General features: G+C 46.0%; 1 protein-coding gene across 11 annotated transcripts in view; it reads right to left on the bottom strand.

Annotated features, from left to right (window-relative positions):
- Nucleotides 1–12,756, bottom strand: part of CADM1 (cell adhesion molecule 1) — a 239,394-nt gene that overhangs the window by 15,489 nt on the left and 211,149 nt on the right. The window lies entirely within an intron of this gene.

Consider the following 12,756-nt stretch of genomic DNA (forward strand, 5'->3'; position numbering starts at 1 on the left):
ATATCAGGATCACACCTCATGACATGCAGTAGACTGGCAACACTTCATAAGACTCGCTGTATACCGGTAACACCCCACAAGGCGTTCCTTTGGTAGCTCTTCAATAGGCACAGACCTGACTGCCTACATTTTTACTACCTAAATGAACCTTGGGCATGCATGACCTGGTCTATAGTTCACCGATTATCTTTTCTTGCACCACTTTTGGTAGGAACATCCAACTGCATCAGGAACACTTCATAAGACCTTCTGTATACCAAGAACACCCACTATACCTGCTGTGTACTGGACTCGAGCTACAAGAACCACTGTATACCAAAAACAGTCGCCAAATGCCAAGAACACCCTACAAGGATTGCTATTTTGGAGATGTTCAGATACCTAGTTTGTCACAGTCTATCAGATCCTTACACTTGTCCATTTTTTTGTTGTTGTTTCCAACACATCAACTTCTAGTACTGACTGTTCAATTGCTGTCTAAAGTATCCCACCCCTGACCGGAGCTTTAGTTCCCAGATATCCAATATTAGCATGTCACCCATCAGTGGTTTTAATTACACAGATTATCATTATATACTTTACAATACAACATTTCCCAAACTGTACTGCACACCAGAAGATCAGGCTTCTTCTGCTCACTTCCATGGACATGTTCCAGGGACAACGCGCAGCTCCACTGATTTTTCTCTATTGTATTTCTGCATTATATTTATTTCATAATAGATGTCCATAATCATTTGTTAAGGGTACCTCCAAGCTAAAACTAAGTTGTAAAGCATAATGATTGTCAATCTTTAATGCCTTGGGACATTTGACCCGTCTATTGCTGTAAGCCACTGCCAGATACCTCTGGTGAGGAGTATTACCTATTCTAAAACCAAAAGGAGTAGTGTTGAAATACAACTCTTGGAGACCCCTATTCACAAGGTTTTCAGTGGGTTCCTCATAAATAAGTGTGTTTGGCCAACTTTGCTCTAACGTACACACAAGCAAGCTAATAAAGTCTCATGCACAAGGTCTAATTCTTGGTCCGTACAAACTCGGAGTGGTATAGAGCCATTAGACAGCATTCACAGATGTCTATGGGGTTATATTGTAGCTCAGCCATCATATGTTCCACCAATTTGAAATGGAGGAATACAGAAATTAGTATAGAAGCTGGAAATAGCTGGAAATTGTCCCAGGTAGATTTTATTTTTCTGTAGAAGTATAGACTCAAAGGGAACATGCCCCTTTTCCCCCCAAACCAATTACCAAATGGAGGAATCATTCTACAGCACAAGAAGTGTCTACCATTGTGTTGTAAGGAGACAAGTAGGCTCTGTGCACATCCGTTATATGCTTGAGCGCCAAGTGGCCATAAGGGCAGCAGGAGCACATGGATGATGGCTATCGGTGTTCCCTTGAGGCCCTGTGTTCACATCCAAATAAAGACAAAATCTATACAGCTGGTGTAGATGGCTGTAGGATGGCTAGGTGGTCAAGAACTTGTGGCCTGGAGAGTAGCACCTTGTTAGGGCGCCCTGCCTTCGTTGTGCAAGTTGGATAGTCACTTAGATGTATGAACCAAGATAGAAATGATACTACAGCTGCACCATTAGTGGACAGAAAAGAGCAGCATTTTCTTAGAATACAACCTATACCAGTGTTCCCCAACTCCGGTCCTCAAGAGCCACCAACAGGTCATGTTTTCAGGATTTCCTTAGTATTGCACAGGTGATTGAATGCTTGCCTATCCAGGTAATGTGATCATCACCTGTGCAATACTAAGGAAATCCTGAAAACATGACCTGTTGATGGCTCTTGAGGACCGGAGTTGGGGAACACTGACCTATACAATAAGAAACAAAACAAAAATGCAACGCTCCACCTAAAAATACAGAAGGAAAAACTACGTTTTCTACAATTCTATGGTTGTGATCACTAAGAAATGCCTTTTTATCATGAAAACGACTAAGGCAGACTATGGCTTTAAGCTTGTCCAAACTCGTCAATTTCTGTCGGACATACTATCTATCTGTGTATGGGAGGATTCCCTAGGAAGAAGGGTTGGGCATGTTGCATTTTGGCACTGATTTTTTTTTGTTTTAGGGTAGGTAATGCTCCACACCAGAGGGATCTGGCAGTAGCTTACTTCCTTCTCTGTAATTAAAACCTATGCACCCTCGACAAAACAGTGTGCATGGGAGGGTCAAAAGCAACAAGCAGTCAACAGCTATTGAAGATAACAAAAAAGCAGCCTTAAAATTTGTAAATTGTACCAACATGCCGGTCGGCTTTTTATACTTGAGATTAGAAACAACCATAATCCAAAATAGAGCCAACGTCTAACAGGGGTTGTCTCAACTTTTTAAAATGGTTAAACTCGCAAAGAGTTTATAAAAACAAATGTTGTCATTTCTTTCTTTCTAATGTGTGCTGCTCATTGCCTATGTTATTGGTCACCGCCGCAATCTATGGTAGTGGACGGGTTCTACGACTAGCAGAGTGCACTTGCATGCACTGTTCTGAAGATGGTTTGATTCGGACAGTCTTGGTACCCCTGTGCTCCACTGAGGCTTCAGGGGCAAAGCTGCATTGGCGAAAGAACAGACTAGTAGTGCAACCATACCATTGGTGTCAAATGTCAATCTTTAAGAGCGCACCGCCACTCAGCAAGCTAGGAGGCAGGAGCGGTTCGCTCCTAAAGACAGAAGAACAGACAACTAAGTCTGTATGAATGAAATTCTCATCTTTCACATGTGTCTTAATCACTGAGGATACCTTATTCCCTCAAGTAACTGTTTGTGCCCCAGATTGTTAAACCGTATAAATATATTACTGATGTTAACACAACCCCCAGGATTGTAATAAAATGGCAAACTAATCCGTTTAATGCATAGTTTGCCTTCAGAATTTCCCTAATTATCTCTCCTAGGAAACATATACTCATTAAAAAGCACATTCTAAAATCTTCCTACTACTGCGCCTTTTTTAAGAGTTATCACAGAAAGCTAATTTATCGCCCAGCTCCTAGAATTGGAAGTGTTAAAGGACATCGGGATAAACGGCAAAGCTTGAGAATGTGTAGAGATCACGGCAGATCGATGAAAGAAGAGGGGAACGATAGATGGTCTGCAGCAGTCAGACAAAGAATAAGGACAATGGAGGAGAGAATCCTGAGCGTGCGGTTTGGGAGGCTGCGGATACAAGACTTACTGCATGACACCACAACTACAGGACTCAACATTAAGGACCTTGTGGAGCCTAGCTTCGACCCAAGAGCCTTTGGCACACACAACTATAAAGCTGACAAACAACATTAAAGACTGCTTAATTAAAATCGTACCTGTTTCAAGTGACTTTCCAGAAAAAAAAAGGAGGAATAACAAAATTTCTAACCATTATATGACTTGTATCCTGTATTTTTCTCCTCTAAGTTCTCTCTCTAATTTTCAGTTGTCTCTGTGCTAGTGGGTGGAGATTATTTACGATGATGTCTCCCATACACAGCACACACAGACATGAAGCATTACCGTTTGTCCTCCATGCTGCTGCTACCTCTACATAGCAGGACATTATGCAGCAGGGCTTAGCAATGCAGCTGAATTCAGCTTTGTGGGGAGATGAAACACTTACTGGAAAGCAACAGTGAAAGCACTCTAAATTAGTACTGAGCAATGTAGCTGTGAATTTAGCTCTGTGGTGAGATAAACACTTAGTGGAAAGCAGCATCATGGGGAACATTACAAAGGAGTACTGAGAAATTGAGCTTTGAATTTATCCCTGTGCTGAGATGAAACACTTACTGGAAACCAGTAGAATTGCTACCTGTAGGTCTGTGCCTCTATGTTTCACTTTGCTTCTCAGTCAGCACCTCCCTTCCCCTGCCTCCATAGACTTTAATAAGCAGCCGAAAACCGCAATGTACTGAAAGCCATCACCAGGATGCAGATATATCGGTGGGAAAGGGCCACTGGGATTACATTCATGAGCATTGGAGAAAAGGGAATTGTCAAGCACGACATGGGAATAATGAACAAAGGGAATAATAAACCCTAAATATGCAATAAAGACAGGAGATTAAACAAGAGAAGTGAGGAAAATGGGAAAACTCAAGACCGAAGAGAGGAAGGAGAGAGGAACAAGCTAATTTATCTTCAGAAAGAAGATGAACAATTATCATCACGACGTACGATAAACTACCAGTATAGAGTGCACTAGAAGAAAGAGGACAGAAGGACAGATGGTAACGGAGCGATGCAAGGTTCATCAAGAGCATTAAGGAAAGGTGTAGGAATATGACCAAGTCTTCACAGCAGGTTATAATGGAAAGCCAAGCAGTGAGCTGACATATAGGATAATGCAAAGGGCATAATGCCCAGCAGGACAATGTCGAAGAGATCACAGACCAGTAATGGGAAGAACAAAGGAGACCAGGTTAGTTAGGGGACAAAAAGAATGACAGCTTAAAGCGCACAATGGAGAAGACGAACGAAGGGCAGAATCTGCAAAATCAGACATGAAGGCAAAGGCACATCAAGAACGTGAACCAATCTCCGCGACAAAAAAAAGACCAAAGAACAATGTCACCATCTGAAATCTGATACTCCAATGTGGATGCATAAGCATATCGTCCGGATCGGATCACCTGGACAGATTGGCAGCCCTACATAATGGGTACGTGGAGGCATGCGCCGTACGTGCAGGTATCCTAACCCAGAAACACACATTACAATACGCTACAGGCACAACAGTTCTGGACTGTGACAAACGCACAATAACAAAACATATCAAACACACAAAGAAAGAGGAGCAAGGTAACACCGGGGTCAGGCATTTACCAGCATGCAATGATCTGGTCGTGCACAGCATGCAAAGATGCCACATGCTGCAGACATGCAGAAAGAGGAAAAAAAACGTAAACTGGAGTAGTGCTGGAAAATGCAGTAGAGTATTCTTCAGGAAACAGAGCCACGTTGGTCTACAGGCCTTGTCAGGTATTGCAGACCACTTAAGTAGAGTCGACATCCCAATAGGGATGTAAAAAACTTGGCACTCTAAATAGTAATGCTGAAAGTAAATTGGAGCAATTCAAAATAATACATGAACGATGTTTGGGTTCTCTAAAGCAGACCTTCATCAGACGTATGGATTGTATGACAATGACGGGACCAAGCAGAGAGTAAACGCTGAGAACAAAGTGACAGTACTATGTATGGAGTATATATAATTGTCACTTCCCTCTCAGTGTATACTCACCACTTGGTTTCGTCAACCACAAGCAATCTGTAAGTCTGATGAAGGGTCACACATGTATTTATTTGGACTGCTACAATTAAAACTCAGCATTATTTGGCATGCACCCTTTGTGGGCATGCCTACACGAGCGACCCCCCCCCCCAGTCGGCACGCCTGCACGAGGTCCCCCCCAGTTGGCACGCCTACACGAGTGCCCACCCAGTCGGCACGCCTACACGAGTGCCCACCCAGTCGGCACGCCTACACGAGTGCCCACCCAGTCGGCACGCCCACACGAGCGCCCCTCCAGTCGGCACGCCCACACGAGCGCCCATCCAGTCGACACGCCTACACGAGGTCCCCCCAGTCGGCATGTCTGCAAGAGTGGCCACCCAGTCGGCACGACTACATGGGGTCCCCCCCAGTCAGCATGTCTACATGAGGTCCCTCCATTCGGCACGCCTACACGAGTGCCCACCCAGTCAGCACGCCTACACGAGTGTCCCACCCCAGTCGGCATGTCTACACGAGTGTCCCACCCCAGTCGGCATGTCTACACGAGGTCCCCTAGTTGGCACGCCTACATGAGGGCCCACCCAGTCAGCACACCTACACGAGTGACCCCCTCAGTCGACACGCCAACACGAGGTCCCCCCAGTCGGCACAACTACACGAGGTCCCCCCAGTCGGCACGCCTACATGAGTGCCCACCCAGTTGGCACGCCTACACGAGTACCCACCCAGTTGGCACGCCTACACGAGTGTCCCCCTACAGTCCGCACGCCTACACGAGTGTCCCCCCACAGTCCGCACGCCTACACGAGGTCCCCTAGTTGGCACTCCTACATGAATGCCCACCCAGTCGGCATGCCTACACGAGCGACCCCTCCAGTCAGCACGCCTACATGAGTGCCCACCCAGTCGGCACGCCTACATGTGTCCCTCCACAGTCCGCACGCCTACAAGAGCGCCCCCCCCAGTCGGCACGCCTACACAAGCGACCCCCCCAGTCGGCACGCCTACACGAGGTCCCCCCAGTCGGCACGCCTACACGAGGTCCCCCCAGTCGGCACGCCTACACGAGTGCCCACCCAGTCGGCACGCCTACATGAGTGTCCCTCCACAGTCCGCACGCCTACAAGAGCGCCCCCCCAATTGGCACGCCTACACGAGCGACCCCCCCAGTCGGCACGCCTACACGAGCGACCCCCCCAGTCAGCACAACTACACGAGGTCCCCCCAGTCGGCACGCCTACACGAGTGCACACCCAGTCGGCACGCCTACATGAGTGTCCCTCCACAGTCCGCACGCCTACAAGAGCGCCCCCCCAATTGGCACGCCTACACGAGCGACCCCCCCAGTCGGCACGCCTACACGAGCGACCCCCCCAGTCGGCACGCCTACACAAGCGACCCCCTCCAGTCGGCACGGCTACACGAGTGACCCCCTCCCCAGTCGGCACGCCTACACGAGCGACCCCCCCTCCAGTCGGCACGCCTACACGAATGACCTCCCATGTCGGCACGCCTACACGAGTGACCCCCCCAACCGGGACACCTACACGAGCAACCCCCCCCAGTCGGCACGAATACACAAGTGACCCCCCCCAGTCGGCTCCCCTATATGAGCACACTAGTTGATGAGCACCTTGAATTCTTTTGAATCCATACTATCATTAGATCCCAGGGGAGTGGCGATTTCCGTAAGAAAGCTTTCACCTTTTTCTCAATTCATACCATTCCTAATTTTCTGAATTTAAGATTTTGCACTTAACAAGCATCTTACGGTTGTGACAACCGATGCTTATTTAGCAGATTCTTAGTATTTGGCCTACAGCGTCTGAGGTAGCGGTGGAGGAGCTTGAAGCACAGTGGTACGATAATAACATACATGTGCTGGGAGCTACTCGGGCAATTAAACAGGAACTGGCAGGCCCGATGCCCTCGGGGGGCCATGTATGGGATTTACGTCTGCAGGTGAAGCAGCTGCACAGGCAGCAACACATACATTGCATTTACAATTATAGATTCTTTTTAGACAGCACGTCGTTCATCGTGAGCTCGCAGGAGTAATATATGTATATATTGTCAGTAGAGACATGATTAAAAGGGCTAAAACAAAAAAAAAAAAAAGGGAAAAGCAAATAAGCAGGTAGAGAGTTACGAAAAAAAAGCAGGAACGAGAAAAGGGAGCAAGAGACCGAAAGTGGCGACTGTAGCGAAGACGAAAACAAGGAGAGCGAGAAGGAAGGAGGTCAGGCAATCGCAGCCTCGTGCATGTAAAGAATCCTGATTAAAGCCAACGCCGGCAAACCAATAATAATAAATCCTCTCCAGCTTGGGAGGAGGAGTAATGCAAACTGTCAGCGAGTGGATCATTTATACAAGAGGAGTGCTGATAAATTCCTCCTGATTAAACTTCTCTGCAGACTGTATCTGGAAATTAATGTATACAGACAGAATGTCACAATGTATATGCGGGGAACGCGTCTCCGAACCTCAGACCTTCTAATTAGATGAAGGTGCTGAGGATACACAGCGTAACGCCCTACTGAACCGGGAGAGCAATCCAAGCAAGAAATAGAGAAGGATATATCCACAGTACTCTAATATCAGAGGCTACGTTACCAGCCCGGCACCGGCTATAATACCCCCGACAAAGCTCCGCATTGTGCCTCTGCTATTCCTCCGCAATGTTTATTAGTAAACAGTCCATTACTCCGGTCTAAGGGGTGTGTCCCTGAACAGACAGCACTGATTGGACGCTGTCAGGCTGCACAGGGACACGCCCTCAACTGGTAGCACCCAGTGATCAATAAATTCACAATCTTTATGTTCAAAGATGGAAGAATGGTACAACACAAAATTATTAAAAAAAATGCGACAGAACTGGCCTTATATAAAGAATTTAAGCATTTACTAAAAGCTACATGTCACAGGTGGTGAGAGATCCCCTTTAAAGAAATTGGATAGACATATCTCCCCAGTCCTTGAATTAGATTGATCTCTCTCTCTCTCTCTCTCTCTCTCTCTCTCTCTCTCTCTCTCTATATATATATATATATATATATATATATCCATATCCCACTCTATCTATCTATATCTAATTTTTGTCCCTGCCCTATTCCTGGAACAAACTGTATTGCATCTATCAATATAGATTCTAAGCAACTATTTAACATTTTAGGGACAAGACCCCTAAACTTGGAGGAATTACTTAAAGGGGTTCCGAACATAAGGTAAGATGCACATTGCTACTTGCACCCATGTGTGCACACTGCAAAGCATATCCACTTATCCATAATTTAAAGGGGTTGTTTGGTTTTATGCGACAGGACATCAGTCACTATGATTGTAGAGTAGCTAATCCTCACATCACACATGCTTCGAGGATTTTCAGCGGCTAGCAGAATGCATACTCCCAGTCACATTCAGACTAGACGTGTCAGGCCTCTCTCAATTGTCCTGGTACTAGAAGATTTTGACAGCGCACGATGTAAGGCTCCTCAAGTCTCCAGTCGCATTAGAGTGACTGCAGTCTTGTAGCTTAAAGCAGGACAACCCCTTTAAGACCCACATACATAAACTACTGTCAACTGAATGAGCGTTTAGCCGACAGCTCTCCCTCCCTACTCCGCCATGCACAGGAATGCTTCACTCATCAGAGAGCTCCTGTGATCTCGCTGAGAGAGATGCTGCCAGAATTATCTATCTGTTGATATTCCCCGATCATTATCTGTTGAAGGTCCCTCATAAGCACTAGACCAGCAGTCCCCAACCTGTAGCTCGGGAGCCACATGTGGCTCGCGGTCCCATGAATTGTGGCTCGTGGCTGTCTGTCAGCTTGGTGCATTAGCTCCTGTTCTATCAAACAGGTATGAAGAGCACATCTGAAGATGGTGAATTTTGTGAGCAGCCCTGCACAGAAGAGCAGATCTGGATGCACATATACTGGTGTTAGGGGTTTTGAGATGAATTAAGCATGGTACGCTGGAGACAAGATGACACCACCTGTCAGAGGAAGTGTTTGAAGCTGAATGAGACAGTGTCTTGGGAGTGCTTTATAGGAGAATACTGAATGGGGGTATTGTAGGAACCCCTGGATCTTTGTATACTGCTTTGGGGTGATTGATTTTTGTGGAAAAGCTTTGGTAACCATTATGCCTGTAATGGGGGCTTTGGTTGCCACTATAGTGAGGGGGGCGAGAGCTGAATGTGGCTCGCGACCCTCTGTCAGGGCTGAATGTGGCTCTCAAGATCCAAAACGTTGGGGACCTCTGCATTAGACTGTCAGCCAACCCCACCCATACCATATCAGCGGGATCAGCTGACTTTAGCCTAATGTGTATTGGGGTATTTACAGTGAAATCCTGGTGCACTAAGAGATCAATTCCTATCTTAAACTCTAATAAATAAGGAATGGATCTGAAAAAAGTAAACAAGGGAAGACATTAGCACAACTTTCCCTTCAGTAGACAGGGTAAGGTGTCATTTAAATGGGCACAATTTAGGGTCTGTATCATGGCGAGAAGTCTCAGACGGAACTAACAGAATCTTGAGGATCTAGGATGCGGCTAGTTTAGGAGGGTCGCATCGTCGTCAGGGTGGGACTTGTGCCATAATACAGATGCTAAAAACTTCCATCAATAAGCCACCTGAAACAGGGTCTTACACTGGCAAACTGTGAGGTCTACATTAGTGTTCAGCAAGTAGGTTCGCAGGGCCCTGGTCTGGTGGCCACATTGGTAGTCTGTGGCCACCAGACCGTAACCACCTCCTAGCTTCCGGCATCCCTGGCGCCTCGTGATTAATATGCCCAGTGAGACATAATGTGTGCAGAACAGCAATGATGACGTTGAGTGGGGCCAACTAATCAGAAATGGTGCTGCGGATACGGGCAGGTAGGAGGCTTTTGCTTAACTCTAATTAATTTGCAACATAATCTTACGATTGTTGGCATCAGGATAAAATAATAGTGAAGTAATATATTTGTGTAGATGGATCTTTGTTGTTAGAGATCTTGGAAGATATAAACTTTAAGGTGCCCCATACATCTTGGCTAGCTATCTCATCATCAGAGCCATTAGTAAAGTGCTAACTAACGGATACTTCTCTTCCCAGACATTATCTGTCGGGGGATAGTCAGTAGCCACCATACGCACTGGATAGTTGACCACTCCCAGCAAAAAAAAAAGTTGGCAGTGTCCGATAACATGTGTATGGGGCCCTATAGTATCATCAAATCAAATTCAGAACTGTAAAAAAGGTGATCACTATTGATGAGCGAGTATACTTGTTGCTCGGGTGGTCTCCGAGTATTTGTTAGTGCTCGGAGATTTAGTTTTCATCGACTCAGCTGAATGATTTACAGCTACTACCCAGGCTGAGTAGAGTACATGTGAGGGTTGCCTGGCTTTTAGGGAATCCCCACATGTACTCAGGCTGGGTAGTAGCTGTAAATCATTCAGCTGTCACGATGAAAACTAAATCTCTGAACACTAACAAATACTTGGAGATCACCCGAGCGTGCTTGGGAAAACCTGAGCAACGAGTATATTCGCTCATCGCTAGTGATCACACACTTATAGCGGATGTCCGGTGAAAATAAGTTATCACCGATTCACAAAACAGAAGAAAACTTACTAATCAGTGCGGGGTCTGACCGCTGAAACCTACAATGTTCGACAGTCAGACGGCCATATAATTAGGAAAGAGGTCAGAACTCAATTTTCGGACTGGCCGGCAGGTCTACCAATCCAAGAGTGACAGCTATATATATTTATGTGCAGCTATCCCGCTCGGGCCAGGAAAGCTGCCGGCCAGTCCGTACACTGAATTCGATTTTGGTCCGATTTATACGGCCGTCTAACTGTGCCCTAAAAGTGCCTTGTTATGCCAATTAGTTCAAGTCCCAGCAGTCAAACCCCATCCATCAATCAATTATCACCTAAGATGTTGGAGGATTGCTATTGGAGACAGCTACTCATAGAATGTTAGAACTGGAAGGGACGTCCGGGGTCATCGTGTCCAACCCCCTGCTCAATGCAGGATTCACTGATCCATATCAGACAGATGTCTGTCTAGCCCCTGTTTGAAGACTTCCATTGAAGGAGAACTCCCCACTAGTGATGAGCGAGTATACTCGTTGCTCGGGTGGTCTACGAGTATTTGTGACTGCTCGGAGATTTAGTTTTTGTTGAAGCAGCTGCATGATTTATAGCTGCTAGCCAGCCTAAGTAAATGTGGAGGAAGCCTGGTTGCTAGGGAATCCCCACATGTATTCAAGCTGTCTAGTAGCCGCAAATCATCCAGCTGTGTGGACAAAAACTAAATCTCTGAGCACTAACAAATACTCGGAGATCACCCGAGCGTGTTTGGGAAAACCCGAGCTACTAGTATACTCACTCATCACTACTGCCTACCTCTCTGGCAGCTTGTTCCACTCGTTGATCACCCTCACTGTCAAAGTTTTTCTAATGTCTAATCTGTCTCTTCTCCCTTTCAGTTTCATTCCATTGCTTCTCATGTTTCCGTGTGCAAATGAGAATAATGATGATCCCTCTACACTGTGACAGCCCTTTAGATTTTTGTAGTTTCCTCTTAGCCTTCGTTTTTGCAAGCTAAACATTCAAAGATCCTATAACCGTTCCTCGTGGGACATACTTTACAGTCCGCTCACCATCCTGGTAGCTCTTCTCTGAACGTGCTTCAGTTTTTAAAATGTTGTTTTAAAATGTGGTGCCCAGAACTAGACACAGTATTCCAGATGAGGCCTGACTCAGTATTCCACCTGACTCACCCATTCAACCCTGCATGTTTAGTCAATAGAGAACGTGGAAGCCTTAAGGAACCAAGATTAGGATGCTGAAATTAAAAATGCCCCATCCATCCTCCTGTTCACCCAACATAGGCTGTCTGAAGTATAGACAGAGCTCGATACACATAGATGGTTGCCTATTGCCTGAAAATCTATGTGATCGTCCAGCATTTATCCAATTGGCACTGTCACCCAAAACTTCCTAGTTTAGCAATTGTCTAGACAAAATTCCATTACGTATCTTAACTTTCATCCTAGCAATAAATGGGTCCCGTGCATCGCTGTGTTGTCCATACACACTTGGTGCAACCCTCCACAAGGTTGTGGCAATACAGAGAAATCCAGGAGCCAGGGCACAAGAAGTCCTCCTTTTGGTCGAGAAAAATCACGTTTCAGCCACACAGGGCCTTTATCAAGCCATAGAAATGCATCTCTTTCATTTTCTATGGCTCAATAAAGGCCCGTGCATGGAAGAGAAATTTTAATTTTTCTTTACCAATAAAGTTACCCAAAGGAGGACGTCTGGTGCCCTGGTTCCTGGATTTCTCTCGACCCTCATCTAGCAGGTCAAGACTTTTCACACATTTCATCTCCGCTTCGTGCATTTTTAGCATAAATATCAGCAAGATATGAAAAAACTGTACTTTTTCTTGCAAAACGTGTAAAGACTTGCGCAAGAGTGTTTCAGAACGTTGCAGGTCCCACCAGCCGCATTAGCC

The sequence above is a fragment of the Ranitomeya variabilis genome, chromosome 4 (genome assembly GCF_051348905.1).
Source record: "Ranitomeya variabilis isolate aRanVar5 chromosome 4, aRanVar5.hap1, whole genome shotgun sequence".
Classification (NCBI taxonomy): Eukaryota; Metazoa; Chordata; class Amphibia; order Anura; family Dendrobatidae; genus Ranitomeya; species Ranitomeya variabilis.